The sequence below is a fragment of the Tursiops truncatus genome, chromosome 12, assembly GCF_011762595.2.
Source record: "Tursiops truncatus isolate mTurTru1 chromosome 12, mTurTru1.mat.Y, whole genome shotgun sequence".
In the NCBI taxonomy this organism is placed as follows: domain Eukaryota; kingdom Metazoa; phylum Chordata; class Mammalia; order Artiodactyla; family Delphinidae; genus Tursiops; species Tursiops truncatus.
This window is the reverse complement of record NC_047045.1, coordinates 51816650-51835084: the sequence shown is the minus strand read 5'-3', so window position 1 is coordinate 51835084 and position 18435 is coordinate 51816650. Positions and strand designations below refer to the sequence as shown.

Genomic DNA, 18435 nt, shown 5'->3' with positions numbered 1-18435 from the left:
ATCAGACTAGGCAATTTTCTTAGTGCAAGTGCGAAAGAGCAGTTCTGCTAAGGTCCAAAGGCAACCAAGTTTGGGGATGTGTACTGGACTTGCCATTGCACTTAAAACACACAAAAGGAAGAAGTTCTACGGGTCTGCAACCTCAGTCAATTGTAAAATGGAAAGAACAGTAATAATTCTAACGGTCTAAAAGAAATAATTCATTTCCCTTTTGCATAAAGCTATAAAATCCTATCTAGAATATACTTTGAATATTTCTCTAACAGCCCTACTGGAAACACTGAAGAGTGGTACATAAATTATTCAAATACCAAATAAAATTAATGAAGGTGTTCCTTTCTACTACATGCATATCCCAGAATGATGAAATGAAGTCTTATTGCACAAATTTTCCCCTTTTGTTCCCCAAAACTAGAATACATTTTGGATATTCAATAAAAGCCTATATAATGCATTTGTTTTTCTGAGTACTATAGAAGGCTAAAACTGTGTATTTCAAAACAGGAAAAGTACCTTCAATACACTTTAGATGTTTGACATCCAGGACTCCTTTGTCTTTATTTTGAGAAAGATAATAATTATATAAGCAATTAGTTGGCATGTTAAAAATGTAACCAGGCTTTATATATTACAAAACTGTAACCAAACATCAAACAATTAGAAGTTTTCCCTCAATCTAACATCCCTTTTGGTATAAACATGTGAGTTTTTTGCTTACATTTTTGCAAGCTTAAAAATCCATCTCTAAGTGAAAGAGAAAACTGCGTGTTTCATTTTTTCCCTATGTGTGTATAATTTTTTGGCACAAGAGATGTAATTTATATGTAAATTTTATGAATACAACTTTCATAGTTTAAAAAAGTAAATATTTTTAGAACATCATATAATCATATAAAGAATACAGCATTTGCCTAAGTACTCTTTGGATAATAGTAGTAATTAAACATATACAAACATACGTGCTAAGATGTGCACATACACATGAAACCTTTGACAATTACAGTCCTGCCATATTTAATGAATTCTATGGGTTATAAAGAAACTACTGAAGAAAAAAGTTCCAGAAGTCATTATTATTTTATCCAAAATTTTGTCAAATATCTATTTAATTGAAAACAAGGAAAACAAAAACAAAAAAATGTAACAGACCAATTTATTTTTAGTCATGTCCAACTATAGGGGAGGTTTTGGAATGGTCGATTTATCTTTAAGGGGTTTATGTTTAGCATTTTTTTTCTGGAGGTCTGAATCATTTTTCCAAGTAAATTTGCTTATAATTTTAAGAGGCTCCTGATTTTGAAAAGTGGCATTTCGAGCATAGTAACACCTTTCATCATCGTTTCTATATTCTCTCTGTTAATAAGCCCTCAATAAATACCTTGCGAATAAAAAAGGGGGCTAGAAATACTTTAAACTAGTCAGTTATTAAAACTAGAATTATTAGCTAACAGCAGTGCTGAGAAAAAAAGAAAGCAAGGTTTAGGGTTGGGGGCAGCAGTTAACAGCCAAAATGAAAATAAATCTGGAAAGTTAGCAAAAAAAGACTGGCCTATTAAAGGGAACCATGAACTCTAAGAACTGTAAAAAAAAAGAAACAAAACAAACAGATGTATGCTCATTTTGTATTGTTTAGGTGTAACCCTACAGAAAAAATAGGATTGATGTGCACACTCTCTCTAGACACATTTAAGCATCTGAAGATTGTCTGCTATCAACATTTTCATAAATGAAGTTCTCTAAATCAAGTCAAATTAAAAGTAGAACTTTTATACATAAGGGGTTTATAAAGCATTTTAAGCAACTCCATTATATTTTTTCTTAAATTACGAGAAAATTTTAGATTATAAATTTTAAAAATGGGAAAAATTACTTTGAAATGGCCTCTTTATTTTTGTTTCTTTTTTTGAATATTCAGGTTCTGACGTATCATTATGACCTTTCAAGACACTTTTGCCTCCTGCAAGTTTAAGATGTGAGGGCATGCTCTGCTCTGCCAGCCTACTGAGCTGACCAAATAGGACAAGCAGAGTCCCGTCCCCCTAAGCAGGACAGGATGGTTGCTGCCCTCAGTTTCGTGCTGCTCTGCTCCCTGGACGTGAAGCTCAGCAAGACTGGCTCCACAGCAGACGGAGCTGAAAGCCAAGTATGACGGGCAATTCTGCAGGTTAAGTTGTGAGACAGGGGTTCCTCCACATCCAAGAAAGCTCACTGCTAGCCGCATCCCTAAACAAGCAAAGGAAGAAAGAACGAGTTCTCTCGTCTAATCTTGGGAGGTAAACTGCCTTTTCCTGGCACACAAAGTGAAACCTCACACCCTTTGTAAGACACTTGATTTCAAAAGCGCATTTGAAAGGCAATTACCCCTTAAAAAAAGATTCCCAGATCCCCAACCCCCTTGGCAGAACTGTAACAAAAAACACTGCTTTAACTACACGATCCCTCCATGTGCCGGTTCGCTTACCGTGTCTCTGTTGACAGACTGTTTTGCCTGAGGCACATTAGTTTTACTCTGTTTGGGAAATGAAATAAATATATTAGTTATTTCTTATCAAGTGGCATTTTATAGTGTATGCTTTTTCTCGAAAATAAAATAAAAAACCTTCCTAAGAGCAGAAATCTGACATAACTCAAATAAAAAATGACTTCCTTCATTCAGACAGCAGCAGGATGTATGATTATAACTTTTATATCAAAGATGGCTTCCTGCTTTCTTGTTCAACAATGGAAGGAAAAGGATACTGTTCAATTATATAAATCACCCCTCAGAATTTATGAGGTAATAAAAGCTAAAAAATACAGATTCATAAAGAAGAGATTTTATGAAGTAGCATTCAAAATCATTTCAGTTAATTTCTCATATATATTAGAAACAAAAAGGCTGACTTCAGGACTTTAGCTTCTCCTTATTCATTTATTAAAACATCAAATTACTTTAATCCAGGTCTCTTTTTCTCAAAGATAAAAGAGAAAATTAAAAATCACTGTTGCATTCATGAAAGAAATTTTTGGCGTCTGATTTCTAAGAATACTGCATTACGTACTTTGCCGATCTTTTCTGGGTAAACTTTTCCTCCTATTATCTGCCACTGCTTCAAAGTCTTGGTTCTTCTCAAGATCCTACTAACCAGGTATAGTTGCATATGTAACTTTTTAAAATAAGCTTGTCCTCTTTCTCAAATCAAAGCCAAGTTCCATCTACAAAACTTCTCACAATTAGTGCTGCTGTTTCCATGCATAAGGACTTCTTGGAAAGAATATTATGGAGGAGAGTTTTCACATCACTTTCCACAGAACAGAATGTTCCACAGTGGAATGGTAATGAAAACTATCTCAGATTTCCTCTGAGTAAGAAAAAGTACAACACTAAAATGAATAAAACAGGGAAAAAATTCAGAAAGAAAAATGTCATAATGTAGTAAGGACTTTAGTGTTAACTCTTGAGTGATAGGGAGACCAATGAAGCATTCTGAAGGGAGGAAAGATACGAATTCTTGTTATAATACAATCAATCAGACTGCAGTGTTGAAAATGTCACATGCGTAGAAATCGAGCAAACATCCAAGAGAAGAAGCATTGGCTTGGACCAGAGTGGTGGCAGAAGAAATGAGACATAATTGGAATCTGGATATATTTTGAAGGTAGAGCCAACATGATCTCTTGATGGATTCCATGTGGGTAGAAGAGAAACAGAGTAGCCAAGGATGAGTCCCAAATGTTTGGTCTAACAACTAGAAGGGGAAAATCCCCTAGAAATGGGGATGGGAGGCTGTGGGAGTAATGGGTCTGGAAGCAAATAGTAGGACACCCTCTTTGGCACGTCAGGTCTAGATACACATTATTAAGAACCACTTTCCCCAAGAATATTGTAATGATGCAATATTTCTAAATGAAAAAAAATCAGGTATAAAATCAAATGTGCAGTGTAACTCAAACGTTGAGATATCATGCATACCAAAAACATACTGTTCTTTAAAGTGTAAACAGTTAACACTAGTTATTTCTAGACAGTAAAACAAAATATAGGTGCTTTTTATTTTCTTCTCTATACTTACACTGAACATAAATTACTTTTATAATATGAATAAATATAATAATACCTCAAATATAATATTTAATATTCTCAGATCACATTCTAATGTCAGTATTTATTCATTTACTTCTCAAGATTATTTTAAGGCACATCTTTTGTGGGGTTAGAAAAATGAGTCAGAGGTGGTCTGGTTTCTCAAGGAGCTCTTTAATTTTATTGAAGTATAGTTGATTTACAATTTTGTGTTGATTTCTGCTGTATAGCAAAGTGACTCAGTTATACATATATATCCTTTTTCATATTATTTTCCAATATAGTTTATTACAGGATATTGAATATAGCTCCCTGTGCTCTACAGTAGGACCTTGCTGTTTATCCATCTTATATATAATAGTTTACATCTGTTAATCCCAAACCCCCAGCCCTTCCTTCCCCCATCACCACCTTCCCTGTTGGCAACCACAAGTCTGTTCTCTATCTCTGTGAGTGTTTTTGCTTCATAGATATGTTCATTTGTGTTGTATTTTAGATTCCACATATAACTGATATCATGTTGTTTGTCTTTCTGATTTACTTCACTTAGTATGATAATCTCTAGGTCCATCCATGTTACTGCAAATGGCATTATTTCATTCTTTTTTATGGCTGAGTAATATCCCATTGTATATATGTACCACATCTTCTTTATTCATTCATCTGTTGATGGATATTTAGGTTGCTTCCATGTCTTGGCTATTGTGAAAAGTGCTGCTATGAACATAAGGGTGCATGTATCTTTTCAAATTATAGCTTTGTCTGGGTATATGCCCAGGAGTGGGATTGCTGGGCCATATAGCAACTCTATTTTTAGTTTTTTTGAGGAACCTCCATACTGTTTTCCACAGTGGCTGCACCAATTTACATTTCCACCAACACTGTAAGAGAGTTCCCTTTACTCCACACCCTCTGCGGCATTTATTATTTATAGACTTTTTAATGGCCATTCTGACTGGTATGAGATGGTACCTCTCTGTAGTTTTGATTGGCATTTCTCAAATAATTAGCAATGATGAGCTTCTTTTCATGTGTCTGTTGGCCATCTGTATGTCTTTCTTTGAAGAAATGTCTATTTAGGTCTTCTGCCCATTTTCTGATTGGTTTTGTTGTTGAATTGTAGGTACTGTTTGTATATTTTGGAAATTAAGCACTTGTTGGTCACATCATCTGTAGGATGTCTTTTCATTTTGTTTATGGTTTCATTTGCTGTGCAAAAGCTTATAAGTTTGATTAGGTCCCATTTGTTTATTTTTGGTTTTATTTCTATTGCCTTAGAAGACTGACCTAAGAAAACATTGGTACGATTGTCAGAGAATGTTTTGCCTATTTCTCTTTCAGGAGTTTTATGGTGTCTTGTCTTATATTTAAGCCATTTTGAGTTTATTTTTGTGTATGGCGTAAGGGTATATTCTAGCTTCACTGATTTGCATGCAACTGTCCAACTTTCCCAGCACCACTTGCTGAAGAGACTGTCTTTTTCCCATTGTATATTCTTGCCTCCTTTGTTGAAGATAACTGTCCAAAGGTATGTGGGTTCATTTCTGAGCTCTCTATTCTGTTCCATTGATCCGTATGTCTGTTTTTGAAGGCACTCATTTTTTTTTAACAAACTTTTTAGTTTAGGAAAAGTTTAGATTTACAGAAAAGTTACAAAGATATTAAAGTTCTTATACACCCTTCACCAAGCTTCCCCTAATGTTAATATCTTGTGTAATGATGGTGCAGTTGTCAAAACCAAGAAACTAACATTAGTATAATGCCATTAACTAAGCGAACAATGCTGTTAACTAAAGACTTAATTCATATTTCACCAGTTTTTCCACTAATGTGCTTTATGCTGTTCCAAGTTTTAAGTCAGAATACCCCATCGCATTTAGTCACTGTGTCTTCTTAGCTTCATTTCAATCTGTAAGTTTCTTGTCTTCCCTTGTTTTTCATAAACTTGGCAGTTTCAAAGACTGCTGGTCAGGTATTTTGAAGTTCTTCAATTTGAATTTGCCTAATGTTTTCCCCATGATTAGACTGGAGTTACAGGTTTAGGGAAAGAATACCAGAGAGGTGAATTGTCTTTCCCATCACATCATATCAGGGGGCACGTGATCTTAACATACCGAGAACCTCTACATTTACAATAGAAATTTCTCTACCGTAAATGTACTATTTTCCTCTTTCCATACTTTTCTCTTTTAGAAATGAGTCACTGTGTCCAGCCTACACTCACAGGGAGGGAATTAAGCTTCACATTCCAGAATGGGGAGAACCTATATATCTCATATGACATTTTTCTGTAAGAAGAATTGTACCTTCTCCCCATTCATTTTTTTATTCAACCATTTATTAATATGAACTCATGGATATTTATTTTATTTGTTATCATATATAATTTTATTTTGATTCTTCCAATAATATAGTAGAAATAGGGAGGACACATATTTTTATCAATATTTTACAGATGAGTATATGGTTCAATATGTATAAATACAATTCACAACAGAGATTCAGGGTGAAGAAAAACCACAGAGTGTTTGCTGAAAGGGAGCAAAATATACGACCCCAAAATATGCCTCTTTAATTTTGGAGAGCTGGGTATTTTTAAGAAACAGCAGATACAGGAGAAGCTCTGAAAACTGTGTAGAAGTTAACCTTCTGTAAGAGACATTTGCAGTTATAAGGGGAATCTCTATTTGTAAGGGTGTCTCCTTCTCTGTACCTGGAAGAAAAGGATGACTAAATCTCTAGAAACTCTTATTAATGGAGAAGGCATTGACTTAAATCTGCATAACAACCATACCCTTGTTTACTGTGCTTTGCCTGAAAAACTCCCCTGTTTCCCCCCACCCAACATCTTTCTTTTGTCTTTAGCTGGAGATGGTATTTAAGATAGTGGCTTGGACCATTTGGGAAGCTTTGCTGGCTATCTCCCATGAATACAGAACACATACTTGTTCTTAACCTTTTGTTTGTTTTTCTCCTGTTAGTCTGTCTTTTATTACAGGGGAATGTCTTAGCCAAGAACCTAGAAAGGCAGAGGGAAAATTATTTTTCCTCCTCCAAACTCGTAATTATGCACCTCAGAGGGAACCCCATATGGGAACCTTTGGTAGCTTGGGCATAAAAATGAATTATAATAAAATAACACTTCAAGAGATATAGAATTTCCACAGAACTCTAGACAATAGTTGCAGGAGACAAATCAGTTGTCTTATAGGGACTACATTCTTTCCATTTAAGTCAAACCTAAAAGTTGGCTATGAGGTCATAACCACAAAATAAAGAATACACTCATTTATGCAATATGATGTCTATGCTTACGCATAAAGAGCCCCTTCCAAAATTGAAGAGTAAACCACATTTACTTCGCCTTATGTACTATAGAAAATATCTATGAAAAAGAATAAAAAAGAAGTTACTTTTGCCATGAGCGGAAAGCACACCCAAGGACATAAGTGCCAACCTCTCTTGGGATGGATAGAGAGGCAGATAGGTAGGCTGGAGATAAATTAATCTCATCTTCTATTTATTAAAAAAGTAACAACTATGAACAGGATGCTTTAAGAACTATGTACCAAAAGTAAGTACTTAGGCAGAAAACCTAAGCATGAATAAATTGGTTAGTTTGATTAACAAACATGGGAGGGTGAAAATTTAAATGCCTCTTTTTTTTTTTTTTTTTTTTTTTGCGGTACGCAGGCCTCTCACTGTTGTGGCCTCTCCCGTTGTGGAGCAGAGGCTCTGGACGCTCAGGCTCAGCGGCCATGGCTCACGGGCCCAGCCGCTCCGCGGTATGTGGGATCTTCCCAGACCGGGGCACAAACCCGTGTCCCTTGCATCGGCAGGCGGGCTCTCAACCACTGCGCCACCAGGGAAGCCCCAAGGCCTCTCTATTTTTATTTTAGGATTCAACAATAATAGCAACTGATTGAATAAAACTGAATACAGGGAGAAATCAGTGCAATTAGTTAATGAATTTTAAATGGAATATGATTATTTCAGTTTTCCAGTTCAAATGAAGCTACATATAACATATATTGACATTTCATTTCTTCCTTATTCCTTCCAAACTATTATACAAACTATCTTGATATAAACAAACTATCAGTTGCCTAAGAATTTTACAACAGTCCACAAAATGTCTTAAGTAAAAGAAACAGGTTCAGGCCCAGTTCCCTATGAGTACCATGAACAAGAGGTTTCCTAACTTTACAGATGCCAACTAAAGAATGTCACTTGCCACCCTTTTCCTTAAGGACTGAGTCATTAGCCACTGTAGTCACTGACCTTCAACATACCCGGAAAAGAATTCAGGACAGAGATCAGGAATGAGGCTCTAGGAAAACTGGCAGAACAGGCATTCAGGTAGCTAAATATTCTCAGGACAAAATTTTATGAACTCAATTTCGTGCATCTTCCCATACTTGGAAAAGCACTAAAATCATTAACTAAGATATCTGTTCCTTATGACTAGCTAACCTTCAACCAAGATGTGTGCTTGACTGCACATACCCCTTCTCCAAAATCACATATGTGCTGACCTCCCCTCTTACCTCTTTGGAACAGTTCCTCAGAGCTATCTGATAGGCTGTCTCCCAGGCTACAGTCCTCAGTAAGTCCCCAAATATAACTGAAACTCACAGCTCCCACGTTGTGCATTTTTATTTCTGTCCAACACAGAAATAATGAATAATATCAGGTCATAGAGAACTTTAAGCAACACCAATATTCCATGTTCTTCAGAACAGTTCAGAGTACAAGGAATCAGATGCCAAAGGGAGTAAGTATTCTGATTATTGTGATTATATATCTACATAGTGTAGCATTCTCTCTCAAGAAAGACCTTTACATTCTAAAAGTAAAGAACGGTTTACAAGTGCTATAGTTCATTCTGAATCCCTAAACTCTGCTGAAAAGTTAAAAATTTTCTTTTTTAATGAAAAAGGGCTACCCATGCTTTTTTGTACAATACTGATTCTTTCAGAGTCAAATCATGGAGGCACAGAGTCCATTCTGGAGACAGAGAAAGGTAAGTGGTCACCTTCCACACGCATGCCTTATTTACTTTGTGTATCAAAGGAAAACTGAATGGACAATGCAGGAGTACATGGATGCCAAACATCTTACTGCTATAGAAAATTTGTACTTTATAAAGAAACCCAAATTGATTAAACAAACTGAAAAAAGGATTTTTTTATTTTATTATAGGGTCCAAGAGGCACCATAGAAATGTAGTCTAAAGGCCAAGGTACTAGAAATATGTGCTATAAAGACCTCACAGCCAAACATTTGATCAGAGGACTTAAGAAGCAAACTGAACACTTATTATTACCACAGTTAAAACTGTGTGGTATCTGGCCAAAAAAACTTTTTCAAAAAGGGAAGAAGGAAGGCACAGTCAAGATGGCATACTAGGAGGACATGGAATTCGCATTTCCTCACAACTAGGGCACCTACCAGGCACCAGTGGGGGACCACAGACACCTAAGGGGGTGGGAGGAACCCCCAGTGACCGGGTAGGACATGGGGTGCTGGGGGAGTGAAGGGGGAGGAGAAGTGGAGGCAGGACTGGACTGACGCCCCTGAGGGGTGGCTGGGGGAGGGGAAGGGGTCCCACGCCCGAAGGGGGAAATTGGGGAACCACTGGGAGGGCAGAGGATCAAAAGGGAGCATGGCCAGGTTTCCCCTGCCCACTTGGACCCCCAGGAACCTGCTAAGATCCCAAGCCTGATCCTCTGACCACCTAGACTCCCTCCAGCCATGGGTCCTGAGGGAATGGGAGGGAGGGAGGGGGAGCAAACGTAAAGGCCGGTCCTGCGGGACCAGCACCCCTGAGGGGTGGCTGGGGGATGGGGGGAGTTCCTACACCCAGCGGGACCCACCCACGGTTAGGGGTCCAGTGGGGACAGGGAGGACACTGGGGGAGATGGTGGGGGAGGGGTACAAGGGAACAGAAGGGAAGAGGGCCAGTGCTTTCCCGTCCACTTAGGCACCGGGGAGCCTGTTGGGCTCCTGGGCCTAATCCTGTGCCCTCAGAGCCTCCCTCCTGCCGTGCAGACCCCAAGCCCCGCCCCTACACCCCACCCAGGGCCTTACCTCCAAACTCTGGAACTGCAAACTCCAGAGGCCTCTCCCCTTCTGCGCAGGCAACAGGCAGCCCTGCACCATGCCCCACCCCAGGCTCATAACACACCCCCGACCCACCTAGTTCCCACCCCACCCTAAATCCTGCCCCAACCTAAGTTCCACCCCCGGCCTAAACTCTGCCCCCATAGCCGAGGCATTTTTTCTTCTTTTTCTTTTTTCCTCTTTTAGATTGGCTTCTGTTTTACCTTGTTGATTCATTGTTGTTGATTCTTTTATATTTTTATTTTTCTTAATAAGTATTTTATTTTTCTAATTTTATTTTATTCTTTATAGTTTGCTATTGTTCTTTCCTTTTTGCTTATTCCCCACCCCCCCTTTTCTTTTTCTTTCTTTTTTCTGTTGTGGTTTTCTTTTACCTTGTTGAAGATGTTTCAATTATAGTTTTATTTTTCCTAGTATAATTTTTATTGTTCTAATTTTATTTTGTTTTTTATTCTTTGATATTGTACTGCTCCTTATTCTTCTTTCTTTCCTCCTTTCTTCTTTTCTTTCTTTCTTTTTTTTTTTATCACACCACAAAGCTTGCCAGACCTTGGTTCCCAGACCACAGGTCTGGCCCGAGGTCCTCCCGTGGGAGCTCGAATCCAAACCACTGGACTAAGAGAATCTCAGACCACAGGGAATATCAATCGGAGAGAGGCCTCCCAGAGGTCATCTCAGCACCAAGACCCAGCTCTATCCAACTGCCTGCAAACTGCAGTTCTGGATGTCTCAGGCCAAACAACCAGTAAGACAGGAATACAGTACCACCATCAAAAAAAAAAAGAAACAACAAAAAAATATGTTACAGACGAAGGAGCAAGGTAAAAACCTACAAGACCAAATAACTGAAGATGAAATAAGCAACCTACCTGAAAAAGAATTCAGAGTAATGATGTTAAAGATGATCCAAAATCTCAGACACAGAATGCAGAAAATACAAGAAATATTTAACAAGGATCCAGAAGAGCTAAAGAGAAAACAAACAAGGATGAAAAAAACAATTACTGAAATTAAAAATACTCTAGATGGAATCAATAACAGAATAACTGAGGCAGAAGAACGGATAAGTGAGCTGGAAGATAAAATGGTGGAAGTAACTGCCAGGCAGCAGAATAAGGAAAAAAGAATGAAAAGAACTGAGGACAGTGTCAGAGACCTCTGGGACAACATTAAACGTACCAATATTTGAAGTATAGAGGTCCCAGAAGAAGAATAGAAAAAGAAATTTGAAGAGGTTATAGTTGAAAACTTCCCTAACATGGGAAAGGAAACAGTCAACCAAGTCCAGGAAGCACAAACAGTACCATACAGGATAAACCCAAAGAGAAACACACCGAGACAAATATTAATCAAACTACCCAAAATTAAAAACAAAGAAAAAATATTAAAAGCAGCAAGGGAAAAACAACAAATAACATACAAGGGAATCCCCATAATGTTAACAGCTGTTCTTTCAGCCCAAATTCTGCAAGCCACAAGGGAGTGGCAGGACATATTTAAAGTGATGAAAGGGAAAAACCTACAACCGAGATTACTTTACCCAGCAAGGATCTCATTCAGATTTGATGGAGAAATTAAAACATTTACAGATAAGCAAAAGTTAAGAGAATTCAGCAAGACAAAACTAGCTTTATGACAAATGCTAAAGGAACTTCTCTAGGCAGGAAACACAAGAGAAGGAAAAGACCTACAATAACAAACCCAAAACAATTAAGAAAATGTAATAGGAACACACATATGGATAATTACCTTAAATGTAAATGGATTAAATGCTCCAACCAAAAGACACAGACTGGCTGAATGGATACAAAAACAAGACCTGTACATATGCTGTCTAAAAGAGACCCACTTCAGACCTAGGGACACATACAGACTGAAAGTGAGGGGATGGAAAAAGATACTACATGCAAACGGAAATCAAAAGAAAGCTGGAGTAGTAATCCTCATATAAGACAAAATAGACTTTAAAATAAAGACTGTTACAAGAGACAAAGAAGGACACTACATAATGCACAAGAGATTAATTCAAGAAGAAGATATAACAATTGTAAATATTTAAGCACCAAATATAGGAACATCTCAATACATAAGGCAAATGCTGACAGCCATAAAAGGGGAAATCAACAGTAACACAATACTAGTAGGTGACTTTAACACCCCACTTTCACCAATGGACAGATCATCCAAAATGAAAATAAATAAGGAAACACAAGCTTTAAATGACACATTAAACAAGATGGACGTAATTGATATTTATAGGACATTCCATCCAAAAACAACAGAATACACTTTCTTCTCAAGTGCTCAAGGAACACTCTCCAGGATAGATCGTATCTTAAGTCACAAGTCAAGCTTTGGTAAATTTAAGAAAATTGAAATTATATCAGGTATCTTTTCCGGCCACAATGCTATGAGACTAGATATCAATTACAGGAAAAAAAAACTGTAAAAAATACAAACACATGGAGGTTAAACAATATGCTAGTAAATAAGTAACAGATCATTGAAGAAATTAAAGAGGAAATCAAAAAATACCTAGAAACAAATGACAATGAAAACATGATGACCCAAAACCTGTGGGATACAGCAAAAGCAGTTCTAAGAGGGAAGTTTATAGTAATACAATCCTACCTCAAGAAACATGAAATATCTCAAATAAACAACCTAACTTTACAACTAAAGCAATTAGAGAAAGAAGAACAAAAAAACCCCAAAGTTAGCAGAAGGAAAGAAATCATAAAAATCAGATCAGAAATAAATGAAAAAGAAAGGAAGGAAACAATAGCAAAGATCAATAAAACTAAAAGCTGGTTCTTTCAGAAAATAAACAAAACTGATAAACCACTAGCCAGACTCATCAAGAAAAAACGGGAGAAGACTCAAATCAACAGAATTAGAAATGAAAAAGGAGAAGTAACAACTGACACTGCAGAAATACGGTGTCAGGATCATGAGATCCTGATCCAAAAAGGATCATGAGAGATTACTACAAGCAATTATATGCCAATAAAATGGACAACCCGCAAGAAATGAACAAATTCTTAGAAAAGCACAACCTTCCGAGACTGAACCAGGAAGAAATAGAAAATATAAACAGACCAATCACAAGCACTGAAATTGAGACTGTGATTAAAAATCTTCCAACAAACAAAAGCCCAGGACCAGACGGCTTCACAGGTGAATTCTATCAAACATTTAGAGAAGAGCTAACACCTATCCTGCTCAAACTCTTCCAAAATATAGCAGAGGGATAAACACTCCCAAACTCATTCTGCGAGGCTACCATCACCTTGATACCAAAACCAGACAAAGATGTCACAAATAAGGAAAACTACAGGCCAATATCACTGATGAACGTGGATGCAAAAATCCTCAACAAAATACTAGCAAACGGAATCCAACAGCCCATTAAAAGGATCATACACCATGATCAAGTGGGTTTTATCCCAAGAATGCAAGGATTCTTCAATATACACAAATCAATCAATGTGATACACCAGAAACAAGATGAAAAGACAACCCTAAGAATGGGAGAAAATATTTACAAATGAAGCAACTGACAAAGGATTAATCTCTGAAATATACAAGCAGCTCATGCATCTCAGTATCAAAAAAATACAAACAACCCAATCCAAAAATGGGTGGAATACCTAAATAGACATTTCTCCAAAGAAGATATACAGATTGACAACAGACACATGAAAGGATGCTCAACATCACTAATCATTAGAGAAATGCAAATCACAACTTCAATGAGGTATCACCTTACACCAGTCAGAATGGTCATCATCAAAAAATCTACAAACAAGAAATGCTGGAGAGGGTGTGAGAAAAGGGAACCCTCTTGCACTGTTGGTGGGAATGTAAATTCATACAGCCACTATGAAGAACAATATGGAGGTTCCTTAAAAAAATAAATATAGAACTACCATATGACCCAGCAATCCCACTACTGGGCATATACCCTGAGAAAACCATAATTCAAAAAAAGCCATGTACCACAATGCTCATTGCAGCACTATTTACAATAGCCAGGACATGGAAGCAAACTAAGTGTCCATCGACAGATGAATGGATAAAAAAGATGTGGCACATATATACAATGGAATATTACTCAGCCATAAAAAGAAACGAAATTGAGTTATTTGTAGTGAGGTGGATGGACCTAGAGTCTGTCACAAAGTAAGTGAGAAAGAGAAAAACACATACCATATTCTAACACATATATGGAATCTAAAACAAACAAAAATGGTTTTGATGAACCTAAGGGCAGGACAGGAATAAACACACAGATGTAGAGAATGGACTTGAGGATACGGGGAGGGGGAAGGGTAAGCTGGGATGAAGTGAGAGAGTGGCATGGACATATATACACTACCAAATGTAAAATAGATAGCTAGTGGGAAGCTGCTGCATAGTACAGGGAGATCAGCTTGGTGCTTTGTGACCACCTAGAGGGGTGGGATAGGGAGGGTGGGAGGGAGACATAAGAGGGAGGAGATATGGGGATATATGTATGCATATAGCTGATTCACTTTGTTATACAGCAGAAACTAAGACAACACTGTAAAGCAATTATACTGCAATAAAGATGTTAAAAAAAAAAAAAGACCAAAAATAAAGAAAGAAAGAAAGAAAAGAAAAAGAGAAGAAGAAGAGGAGGAGGTGCAGGAGGAGGAAGGGTGAGATAAAACTAAGTATTTAGACACTGGAATTATTTTTCCCAGAAATTAAAAATAAATATCTTTGCCAGGGTGACTTTTGAGAATCATAGATTCAAAAGATTTAAATATTATTTAATAAGCTTATATTATACTATTTTCAGCAAGTATAATAAATATGAACATATACATATAGATAGATATACATATTTAGGAAATGCAATTGCAAGTATATAATTTCAGGACAGATAAACGCAATACTTCAGAAAGACACTAAAGATGCCACTATCTGTAGAATGTCCCACCACAATGGCAACATAGGTTGCTAGGAAACCCAGTGAGATGAATAACAAAAGAAAGTTTCAACCATGTAAAGATCTGATGTAAATCGCTAAGCAAAACAAATTCATTTCTGGTCTTTATGCTCTAAACTTTGCGAGATTTGCATTGTTCCATAAAGAAATCTTAAATATGCAACGTAGAAAATCCTGTAGCTTTCAAAATATCAGGGATGCTCTAAATTCTTAAATCAATATCTCCATACACCTGCAAAGATAATGGCCATTCATCCCTCAGTTGATAACACCACCTGGTATACAAAATCACTCATTCATTCAAAAAAATTTATTAAACACTGACCACTTGTCAGGCAGTGATATAAATGCTGGAGAGAAAAAAATCGAGCAAAACACAACCCCTGCCCACTGAGAAAATAAAATCTAGCGTCAAACACAAATATTAATCCAATAATCACATAAGGAAATGTGAAAACTTATTGTCACAAGTGCTACAAAACAGAAATACAAGTTGCTTTAAAATTGTTCAGTGGATGAAGTTGACCTGATTAGAGAGATAAGGAAAAGCTTTCCTGAGAATGTGATACTTTACAATGTTATCAAGGATATGTAAGTGTTAACTAGGTTAGAAAAAGAGGAAACAATTTTGAAAATAAGGCCTTAGAGCATGGATAACACCAGAAGACAGTGTGGCTAGAAAAGATAGAAAATCCTAACAAAAGTAAGCCGAGGTAGAAACCAGGATAACGGTGCCCTTGTAAATTATGTTAAGAGTTTTTGTCTTTCTGCTAAGAGCGGTAGGCCAGCTTTGAAGTGCTAACAGCAAGGGAGATAATGCAATTAGATATGCATTTTAAATGTTCACTTTGGCCACTGTGTAAAGAAGACAAAGCGGAGCCAGAGGACAAGTGGGGAAGATCAGTTCAGGAGAGGAGGCTGGCTACAAGAGAGACATGAACCCAGTCAATATATATTTAGGAGACAAAACCAACAGGACCAGGTAATGACTGCACATGGGGTGAGGGAAGAGTCAGGGATGATTCTGGGGCTTCTGACTCCTACTTACCTAACCTTTAAAGTTCTTTTAATCCCAGATTTGGGGTGATTAATTAAAGCAGCAAATTATAGTCCCCTTTGATGAAAAATCTAAAAAAAGAGGATGTTGAGAACAACACCTGTATCTCCCGCTTATGCAGGTGGCATTATTGGAAATAAGGAACACTGGAGGAGAGCCAGGGTTTATCTGTCTGTTGGCTTGATTGTTCAGTTACTTTGGGAAATTAGCTGAATTTTGGTCATGTTGAATGTGTCAGAGGTGACTAGCTGTCAGCCAAAAATTGATGCTTATTTCATAGTGGAGAATTATTGTGGGAATTAGGTGCTCAAAGACTATATTTCCCAGCCGTCCCTGATCCTTTGCATCTGGCTAGGGCCACGTGCTTAGTGCTCACTAGGGGAGTACGAACAATAGTACTGGGCCACAAAGCTTAAGAAGCAGGTGTGATTTTTACCGCCTCTTGGTTCCTCAACCACTGACCTCATGCAAAAGTCTACAAGCCCTAAAAGAGAGTAAAACTCCAAGTAAAAGGGAGTAGGTTTCCCTAAAAGTTACCATGTAGAAGGCTGCATGCCCACCAGAAACTCTGAATTGGGCTAAGAAATCAAGTTTTATTGTGCTACACCATTGGAATTTTGGACTACATTTGCTACAACAGCTAGCAATATCTTAACTAAAACATGGAACTTGATATATGTTTGATACTTTCATGGGAAGCTGTCAGATAGACAATTAGATACACAGATCTAGAGCTCAAGGGAGAATACTGAACTGAAGATTTTAATTTGAGAGTCATCTGGGTAATGGTGATAATTAAAGCTGTAGGCCCAGATGAGATTGCTTAAGGAGAAAATACAGTTTAGAAGGGGAGAGACCCTTAGATAGTTCAACAGTAGAGAAGACTTCGGGACAGAAGTATAAAGTCATTTTCTTCTTATACATGTATTGGTATAGTTAAATGGTTACTGGTATCCAGAAGTATCTATTCAGTGACAGTTAAGTCGCCTGTATTTACTCTACGAATATTTATTGATCATCTATTATATCCCAGACACAGTGTGGGGCATACAGATGCAATGTTTATCAAGTCCTCAGAAAGATCACTATGGTAGCATATAACAGGGGACTCGACCTGGCCAGAAAGTCAGCGGGAGTTTCACAGAGGATCTTTTAAGCAGAGATTCAAAGGCTTAGTAGGAGTTAGGCTGGCTATGGTGAGGGTGGGAGGGCAGGCTATTCCTGGCCTGGTACAGCATGAAGCTCCTGATAGCAAGATGCTGAGACATTTGAGGAAGTGAAACAGTGACAATATGGTAAGGGGAGGGAGGGTGAGTGAAGAAGACCAAAAGCTAAGTATGGATGAGGTCATTCAGGAACCCCTTAGGCTCTACACTAAGGATTTTGGACTTTATCAGAAGTGATGAGACACAATTTAATGGTTTTAAGCAGGAAGGGCATAGAATAATGACGTCAGAACTTTGTTTCACATTTGTGATTTGAAGTAGGCTTTTATGAGCTGTTTAACACTATAACCACCTATTGGAGGTTATTGAGGGGACATGACTGCTGGTTAACCTACAAGCTGGACCTGGGCAATCAGAGGCTCTTTGCCTCCTCCCCTATGCTTGGAATGTATGCTCTGCCCACCATTCCTGCACTAGGAGCTACTTCAAGGGTACAGCCTTGAGAAAGTAATGTGCTATTGAGATCGTCTAAATGGTACATGTGACTGAACTCCATATGGCCCCTACATAAACTCTTACGATTCTGGTGAGCGGGTACAGAGATCTATTCATCTTGTGGTTGCCCAAGACAAGCCTACTGTGTAAGTCCCCTTGCTCATTAAACCTGCCACCTACCAATCTAGAATGGTCTGTCTCTTTCTCTGGTTTCTCCTTGCCCTCCATGTACAGGGGCAGATTCAGACTTCACCCGGGAAACTCCCAAGGTTGCAAACCAACACCACCATATTTTATTCCACTGGAAAACTTCCGGAATCCTAAACTCTTTCCTACAAGCTATTGTTAACTTGAATCCTTTGTTATTTGAGTAATACTCAAATTTATACTCTCCTGTATAAATTATCCATACAAATGATCTTTAGTCAGCAACACAGTGTCACTGTAGCTTCTTCAGAACTTCACCAACACAATTTAGGACCCTTCTTTATGCATCTCGATTAAGTTTAACCAATGATTTAAAATGTGTGCATTTATTCAACAAACACTGACTAAC

At 37.6% G+C, this 18435-nt stretch overlaps 1 long non-coding RNA gene across 1 annotated transcript; it reads right to left on the bottom strand.

Annotated features, from left to right (window-relative positions):
- Positions 1–736: 736 nt before the first annotated feature.
- LOC141276024 (uncharacterized) lies at positions 737–2658 on the bottom strand. The gene is made up of 3 exons (XR_012324816.1): positions 2628–2658; positions 2462–2509; positions 737–2223 (listed from the first exon to the last, which is right to left on the bottom strand). It is a non-coding gene; the product is annotated as an uncharacterized lncRNA (long non-coding RNA).
- Between the last annotated feature and the right edge of the window lie 15777 nt (positions 2659–18435).